The sequence below is a fragment of the Quercus lobata genome, chromosome 5, assembly GCF_001633185.2.
Source record: "Quercus lobata isolate SW786 chromosome 5, ValleyOak3.0 Primary Assembly, whole genome shotgun sequence".
In the NCBI taxonomy this organism is placed as follows: Eukaryota; Viridiplantae; Streptophyta; class Magnoliopsida; order Fagales; family Fagaceae; genus Quercus; species Quercus lobata.
This window is the reverse complement of record NC_044908.1, coordinates 50,536,204-50,545,948: the sequence shown is the minus strand read 5'-3', so window position 1 is coordinate 50,545,948 and position 9,745 is coordinate 50,536,204.

Sequence of the window (9,745 nt, the reverse complement as noted above, 5' to 3'; positions counted from 1 at the left end):
TACGCATTTCTATTAAGAAGAATAATCAGATACAGTTTTGATTTTCTACATGGATTTTTTATTATTATTGTCCACAAAGTGGACAGATCATCCTAAAAGGATGACAACTTAAAGTCCAAAATGGACGGATACAAAACAAGTCCACAAAGTGGACGGATCATCCCACGAGGATGACGATTTGACCAAAATAAGTCCACAAAGTGGACGGATCATCCTACGAGGATGACGATTTGAAGTCCAAAATGGACATAGACAAAACAAGTCCACAAAGTGGACGGATCATCCTACGAGGATGATGATTTGAAGTCCAAAATGGACGGATACAAAATAAGTCCACAAAGTGGACGGATCATCCTACGAGGATGACAATTTGAAGGCCAAAATGGACGGATACAAAATAAGTCCACAAAGTGGACGGATCATCCTACGAGGATGACAATTTGAAGTCCAAAATGGATGGATACAAAACAAGTCCACAAAGTGGACGGATCATCCTACAAGGATGACAATTTGAAGTCCAAAATGGACGGATACAAAATAAGTCCACAAGGTGGACAGATCATCCTCAGAGGATAACGACTTAAAGTCCAAAATGGACGTAGACAAAACATGTCCACAAAGCAGACGGATCATCCCAAGAGGATAAAAGTTTAGTCCAAAGTGGACGGATCATCCCAAGAGGATAAAAATTTAGACCAAAGAGGACGGATATAAAAGCAAGTCCAAAAAATGGATGGATGAAAATTTAATGTTCAACTTGGACAGACTTAAAACTATCCCACGGAGTGAACGGGTTTTCGAAAAAATGAATTCTTCTGACAAAAACCATCCCCATACATGCCGGACCCAATAGTAACAAATAAGTGGACGGGTGTAAGTAGGTCCCACAATGGCAGAATTCAAGTATAAAATTAAAAAGTTCAAAAAATTAAAACATTCAGCATATAAAACAGAGTGAACGGATGCATTCGACAAAAAATAGGCCCTTAAAAGGCAATGTTTACATATCATCAACAACGGATGAAAATTGTTCTCCAAGTACATAAAAAAAAAAAATAAAAAAAAAATAAATCTAGCTACTAAACTTTGTCCTTATTAACGACGGACTGAGGGACTATTTCCGTATCAGGCTGAGCTTGTGCAACTTCTGCTGGTGCTGACTCCCCGTCACTAAGGGCATCGTTATCAGCAAAGAGGTCATCTGTATCCTCTGAAGCAACAGGTATGACGGATGTCTGAGCTGGGTCTTCGACCTTGAACTTTGAAACGTTCAAATCCGGATAAGCTTGCTTGACCTGAGGGATGGCATCCACGAAACCTTGATGGAAGGAGTCACCTAGTTCAGTAATCAGGGCGTCGGAGTCACGATACTCACAAACTGCGACGTCCTTAGCCTGACGGATTTCATTTTTCAGTTCTTCTATCTCCTTGTCCTTGCTCTCAAGAGTCTTCTTTGCCTCTTCCGTCACCTGTTCAAGACTTTTCCTTGCCTTCTCTGAAAGTTCAAGCTTCCTCTCCATCTTGGGTTTCCAATTTCGCAACTGATTAAGCTTGTCCTCCGTTTGCTCTGCTTTCGCCCGTACATGATCCAGGGCAGTCTCATGGCTGAGGCACCGTCCCATCAGCCCCTTCATCATGACCATTGCCTAAAAAATAATAATAATGGTAGTTATGAAACGAAGTAAAAAAGAGAAGTAATTAGCATTGGTAAAGTAGACGGGCTGTCTTACCTGTGTAATAGCAAAAAGGCCCGTCTCACCTATGGCCTCCATCGAATGGTTGCCTAGGTCTTTATAGTCCTCCGCCGACATGATGGAGGAAATCTGTTCTAAGGCATGCTTAGAATCCTCCCGAAGAAGGACGGGCGGCTTCTCTTGATCCTTCGACGGCCCCTTCATGAGGCCCTTGCCGACCCCGTGCTTGATTGGAGTGGCCGTCTTCGGAGGCTCCGCCATAAGTCCCACGACGGGTTCCAAGGACAATTTGGCCTTCTTGGCCTGACGATCCCCTTTGGGCTGCATTTTCCTCTTGACGGACGGATTGCTTGGGCCTGTCATAGGGGGAGCAACATCGCCGGTCTTCTTTGCGGCTTTGGATCTAATCAAAGCTCTCCTCTTGGCGTTGTCCATTTTTGAAATGTGGACGGGAATATTAGTTATCAAAATAAGATACGTAACTTATCAAGAATAGGATGATGGACTTACACCTTCTAATCTGTTCCTCGTACTTAACGGCAGCTGGTGTTGGTTCCGGTCCGTCACAATACCAATGAATGGTCTTAAGTGACACCAACTTCGCCCAAGTCCTTTCCTCCGGTTGGGTCTTTGAGAAGATTTTTTCAAGGAAGGCAAACTCCTTAATGTCGATTTGGGGGCGTCGTCTAACTGCAAAGGAGGAAGGACGGTGAAATAGTTTTAAAACATACATAATGAAATAAAGTTAAATTTTTAGGACGGTCCATACTAGACGGGTGTAATATGCCCCAAGTGGTGTCGACAGGCATGCAATCCGTGTCCCCTGGACGACACATCCAACTGTCACCCTCTAGGAAGAAGTAACGACTCTTCCAATCCCTATTTGAGTCCGGCGTGTCATAGATGACCTTCAATAGCAGACTCCTGGGGATGAAGCTATATATTCCCCTGGACCTATCAATTTCGTCCGGACGGTAGCAATGAAGGAACTCCCTAACCGTCAGCCTCTTGGTGCCGTCGGACATTGTGTCGTACAAAATCTCCATCGCTATGAAGACCCTCCAGGCATTAAGGGAAATCTGGTTCATGGATAGTCCCAAATATCGGAGGAGCTCACGGTGAAGCGAACTCAATGGGAACCTGAGTCCGGCCTTCAACATTTGCTCATATACCCCGACACACTCTACCCCTTCATAATAACATCTCTCTGATTTATGGGGTAGACGGATGAAAATATTGTCTGGAATTTGATAGTTATCCCTAAATGTTTTGAAGTGCTTTTCTTTGATAACAGACGAGAAGTAATTCACCGTCCACTCTGGTAGCATGATGAACTCCCTGAGCCCATCAACATCGACGACGGATCTAACAATCTGTTCCTCATCGTCATCAAAGCCCTCGTCTTGTTCAACCACCTCCGTGTCCTCATATGTTGAGGACAAGGAGGAGGAAGACGGACTCCTATCATTATCAGGACTATCTTGTTCTTTATGACCGGACGGATATACTTCCTCGTAATCCAGCCCGTCACGAACAACCGACTGATTACTGGACGCACTAGACATTTCCTACACGAAACGACAAAAAACTAAGACTCTGACGGGTCTATATGTTCATAACGGGTGTGGATAGTAAGGTAAATTAAAACAAGATTGGTCTTGGAAAGAAGAACACTTACCAATTTTATGAGTGAAAGGAGGAAGTACGGCGCTGACGATTGAAGCAACTAGACGGTTCAGCCTCTGACAAAATATGACAGATAAGTTTTGACAGGTGTGACTGGTGAGCTCTGATAGGTTAATTTTTGCTGAAATTGGAGAAATGAGAAGGAAGATTCCCTTATTTATAAGGAAGATGCACGGAAGTCGAAGCGACGCTTCGATCCGAGATAAAACCCAATCAAATTATGACTCGTGTCATCATCATTAATGACTTTCTTACAGCCTGTCAGTAGTTGGTATGGTCGACGGTTTCCTCGCTTGCACCGTCATCCTAGCTTGCATGAATCCGTCAACCCATTGTAACTGTAACCTTAAAACCTCTGCTTTTTAAGTCTCATTGGTCTCAATCTGTCATAAAAAATTATCCGTCATGCCCTTACCTTAGGGTCGTCACCCCATGGTTCTTTTGTTCTAAACTAACGGACCCTTGGGGTGAAGGGGGCAACTGAAGAGGATAAAATATAAGCCTGACGGGCCTGTGGTAATGGGCCTGCCGGATTGGAATTGTTGGGCCGATATAGAGATGATCCAACGCTCATTGAAAGCCCATCGCTGAAGGACACAGTAAGGGCCCTTGATCTAAGGTCTCTATCGCTCATTGCCTAAAACGCCCTAGAATCCCAATATGGAAATCCGAGCACAAGGGTGATTCTAGAAGATACGCACACTGAAAGTAGATCTCCTCTACAAGGAAAAACCTTGCTCACCACGCTCGGAAATATTCAAGTAGAGTTCTATAAGGAAAAGACTTCCACACCAAGGAGGAATAGCCGATCATCTACTACTATAAAATCCCCAATATCCTCGCAAAAGAAGGTACGCTTAATTTACCCTCTCTAGCACTCTAGAGTTGTGAGAATAATTCTAACTTGACCTTCGGAGAGTATTTGGCCGGCACCACACCGGTGCTCTCTAAGGTCTTCTGTTATTTTATTGTGCAGGTTCACTTTGAGTCGCGAGGGCTGTGTGACCTATTGGTGATATTTTCAGCATTATCATAGCCCAAAGCCTTAGCACCACACGGACACATGGCTTTCAAATTTACTAATCCAAAGCCACACCTAATAACTAGAAGTTAAGAATGCATGGCTATTACATTTAGATGGTGGGCACGTGTATAGTTAGATGTGAAAAGTCATTTGGAACTAGTCAACATGCTTGACTGTGAACGCTCGCCTTAACTTGGATCGTAACCTCTACAAGCTTGATTATTTTCAAGTGGTTGCGATCAAGTACATTCCAACATGGCTATCTTTTTCAACTCATCAAAAGACTCTTAAGAAGCAAATCCCTCGCTCTCTTGAGTTCTATGGACCAACCTGCGGAGAAGAGAGTCGTTCGGCTAGCTTGCTCCTTCGACATCACTGGCATGGCCAATGGCTGATCTGAAACTAGACGTTGGCTGTGCACTTGCCCTTGGTATACTCATGTAGTGATTTGATTTGAATTTTTTAAATGTATTTGTGATTGATAAAGAACACTAAGTTGCCTACGAACCCGAAAAGGGATTAAGTCATTACGTAGTTCAAAGTTATTTTTAATTTTTTTTGTCTTTTAACTTTTGCTTAAATTGCCTTTTATTTTTTTCAAGGTTTTCATCTTAGCCGACTTCATTTTTTTTTCTTCTAAATTTCATGAACACCTTTAAGGGCAATGGAAAGATGTCAAATACTTTTCAAATGTTGAGGTGGGCAGTTTAGTCTCTTACCAAGGAGCACTTCATGTTTTCAAACTTAGTGACACTTTGCCTTTACGGGACTAACCATTTACCCATTTTTGTCAACTATTTGGTAGGTACCATTGTTGTAAACTTCTTGGACAACATATGGACCACCCCATTTCGATGTAGACTTCTTGGACAACATATTGAATGGTCGTCGTGTTGCAAGTGCCAAATCTCCTACTTGAGAAGGATATGGACGAGCTCTTTTGTTGAATGCGTTCGAAATTTGATCTCGGGGCTTTTCGTCGCATGCTTTCGACTCTTCAATTCTCAAGCCATCAGTCATCACCTTGAAGTAACTTTTGGGGAAAAAGTCATGAAAGGTGATTGGAGAGTTGCTCATTTGTTGCAACAATTTGTTGTCATGAACTTCTTTGCTTGGATTCCTTATCACCTTTTCATGAGGCCCTCTAAAATTGCTCTTTCAATATTGCTTTTCTATGTGGATTATTTATGACTTTGAGTTGCATTTCTTCCTAGATTTCTTTCGAGTTACAAGAGCCCAACTCTCGTCTTCATTCATCGGCTTGCCTTTTATTTTAGCTTCACTCAACCTGAGCATGGGATATGAAATGGTTCAATTGTTCCAAATTTAATATGCTTGTTAGATGCCCCCAGTGTTGAAGCTATAGGTGACCATGTCTTTGGTGGAGTTTGTGACTTTATTAGAGCTGGGGATGTAATGGTGAACGCAATATAGTTCAACTCAACCGTTTCATCCAAGTCTAAGAGGATTTTACCCTCCTTTGCAAGCCTTATGATGATATCTTTTAGAACAAAACATTTCTCCACTGGGTGACCTACAACTTGATGGTATTTGCAGTATTTTGGATCGTTGTTATGGTGCATCCCATTTCTTCGGGTTGTTTGCATTCTGGTAGCTTAATTATCTTCTTTTCAAGGAGGTCATTAAGCATTCCTGAAACATCAAACTCTGGAAAAGGATATGTCTTTTCTTCCATCTCTTATAGGGTGGGTCAACACCTTTCCTTTTCTTGTGGCAGACTTGTGTTCTTCTTGTAATGAATAGGCTCTGTGGTGATGGCGAGAGACTCCTCAACAGTAGACTTGGAGAACTTGACTCCTCTCTTTGTATCTTTATCAACAGGTAGGCCTTTTTCTCCATGTCTAGACAAGCTAAGCTCCATGTCATGTGCCCGAGTAGCAAGTTCTTCAAAGGTACGAGGCTTGATCCCCTAGAGGATGTAAGGTAGTCCCCAATACATACCGTGGATGCACATTGCCACCCCAGATGCTTCTGAAAGATGATCTTTCCAATCAAGGCTTAAGAAACACCAACGGTTAATGTAGTCGACGACAAGTTCATCCTTCTATTGCCTCAAATTTGTTAGTTCCATCATACTCACTATGTGACAAGTACTATCATAGCGATTCAAAAACTCTCTTTCCATTTGCTCCCAACTGTCAATGGACTCGGGCTCAAGATCAGTGTACCAATCGAAGGCATTCCCTCGAAGGGAGTGGACAAACTATTTCACAAGGAAATCTCCTTTTGTGCCAGCACTGTTACAAGTTTCGGTGAAGTGGGCAATGTGTTGTTTGGAATTTCCCTTCTAGTCAAACTATTGAAACTTAGAAGGTTGATAACCTACAAGCATTCGTAAGTTGTCAACCCTCTTTGTGTATGGCTTTGAGTACATAAGAGAACTCTGAGGTGCACCACTATATTGAGCTCGAATAGTATTGCTATCATGTTTTGCAATTGCTAGACTATTAAAGAAGCGATAAAGGTGGAGCTCCCTTGTTTGTTGTCTCCATTCTTTGGAGAAGATGTATGAGCCCCTTGTGACATATGATAATGAGTTTGAGATTGGCCATTACTAGACTCCCCTCGATTCCGAACCTCAAGCTTGTTCATAAGGGTGGCGATTTGAAGGTCTTTCTCCTCCACGGTCTTGGTAAGTTTAGCGATGGCACATCCCAATTCAGCAATCTTTTCATCAATGGTAGCAGTCTCTGTCATCATGGCCAACATGAATATCATATTAGATGAGCTTCCCGAGAAAATTGAAGAGGTAACCTTTTAAGGGGATGCTAGGGAAGGATCTGACTGTGAAGCAGTGCTTGACTTAGTTTTTAATGCAGAGTAGGAAGATTTGCCCCCTATCACTAAGTCCTCTAGAATGAATGTTGAATTTTCCCTCTCAATGATGGTGTGCTTTCCTGCCCCTAAAATGCTCAAGGAGATGAATGTCTTTGGTTGAGTTAAGGCACTGACGAGCTCGGTCATAGGAGCTTTCCCATCGGCTTCTTGTGAGGTGAAGAGTTCCATTGCCTTAGCGACCTGTAGAAGTACTGCTACTTACTGACCCTCCAATACTCTTGGTAGCATTCTTGGGCATCTAAGACTTCTTCGAGGCCATTGATCTTGGCAAATTGGAGACTTGAAGATTTATAAGATGGAGAAAGAGATGAGAGGTAGAGAGGTCCCACCAAGCGTACTAAAAATTTGTACACAAAATTCGTAAACGATAAATCACATGGTCATGAAATAGTGTAACAAATTATCAATTTATATTAATTTCTATATATGTGAGTACAATCCTCTGTATGACTCTTTACAATGAAAAAATACAATAAAACTCCTCCGATTCGATCTCTAAGAAACTTTACGATCTGAAGAGCTATGAAGCTTGATCTTGAATTGTACTTTGATGTCTCCAAGTTGGATGTGTGATCAGATGTATTTGAGTTTTGATTTGAAGTTGAGGGCCGTTGGCTTGATCTTGAACTAAATTGAAGGAAAATCCCTACTTTGATTTGAAGAAGTAGAAATAAGCCTTGATTTTAAGGGAGCAAGGGTGCTCTTTCGGACTTAGAGATGACTCTCTATTTTGGCAGAATGTTAGTAGGGTTTTTCTCTCTATGTTTTTGTCTCCCTTTTCTCATATGACAAGCCTCTATTACAGGCAACTTAATAGCATTTGATTTAGAAATTTCTCTCAACATTTATTGAGAGTTAATTATGAATTTAATTTGGTCTTCCATTTAATACGAACTTTCTATATGAGTATTTTCTTCTGACATTGCCACATGGATTTCTTCATTTGACGTTGTCATGTGGCTTAATTTCATTTACTAATCGTCCACATCATTAATTAATGATTAATTTGATCACAAATATTTGATCATGAACATTTGGATGATTGTGAATACATCATAAAATTTTGATGTCTACAGTAAGGTTGCTAAAAAATATAGCTTTTAGCAAGCCAAAACACTACTTTATCTATTTTAACACCACACTTTATAATACACCCAACATCAAAGGTTTTATTTTTCTTACCACTCCATTAAAATTTAAATTTCTTTATTATTTTTTAATTCTTTTTTATTCTTATGCGTCTCTTCCTCTCTCTTTCTATGTATCTCTCTTCTCCCAAACAAAAACAACCCACTACAAAACTGCCAGCCACCACCAACCATCAGAAACCTTAATCCACCACCCACCATTAGAAAACCCAAGCCACCACCATCATCAGAAAACCCAAGCCACCACCACTACTATTAGAAAACCCAATTCACCACCTAAGCCACCACCCACCATTAGAAAACCAAAGCCACCACCACTGGCGACTCTACATGCAAGCCAGGGTGGTGATCACAAGACCACCCTGACTTGCACCTAACTTGCAAAAAATTATATATATATATATATATATACACTTACTAAAAAAATATTATATGCTAAACTTGTTAGGATTAGTGCCCTTAAATCCTATTGTACGATGCTATGTATAACATCATGTATGACATCATGTATGACTTAATATTATGAATAATAAAGTTGTTTTATTATTATGTAAAATAATGATAACATGAATATTCGGATATTATCATATAGTCCATGAGATACATAGTATGTGATTTATGTGAAAAGTCACAGAAGATATAAGTCACAAGTTCTTTGTAAACTTAGAATTTTAGTTCGTAGTCAATGATGAAATTGGACATTTCATCTGCGAAGACTATAACATATCAACTAAGATGATTTGTCTTGATCATGAAAGTGAGGACTTCTAGTTGATATGTTTTAATAATTAAGACATACTGAACTGGACTGCTGTGAGATTTATTATTCTCCTAAATACTGTCAAATGAATAATAAATCTCACGACTTCTATTTACATGAACTCTTAATCTTGAGAGAATAATGGACCTGATCATGAAGTGTAGGTTGCTTTGATATATCAAGAGTGAGATCTAAAGTCACGGTCAAAACCTCAGTATGTTGGACAGCCACATTTAGTGTTGATGGAACATATATTTTCAAGATAGAATTCATAGTCTCTTAACGGAGATATAAAATATTATCTTGAGATAAGTTTAATGAGTTTGGTTATTCAGAATATTAGGCCTAACTACTTTAGTAAAGAGTTATTAAAGTATATATTTATGAAATGAAATTGGATTTCATAAATATATAAGGAATAACTTGAAGGATTAAACTGGGTACTCAAGGATTAAAATGTAGCAATTTACAAAGTGGCAACCTATATTCATGACTTTGTATTACTACAAATATTTTATGAAGGAGTCACATGTACAATAAATTCTTGAGATATAATTTATTAATAAGGCCTAGA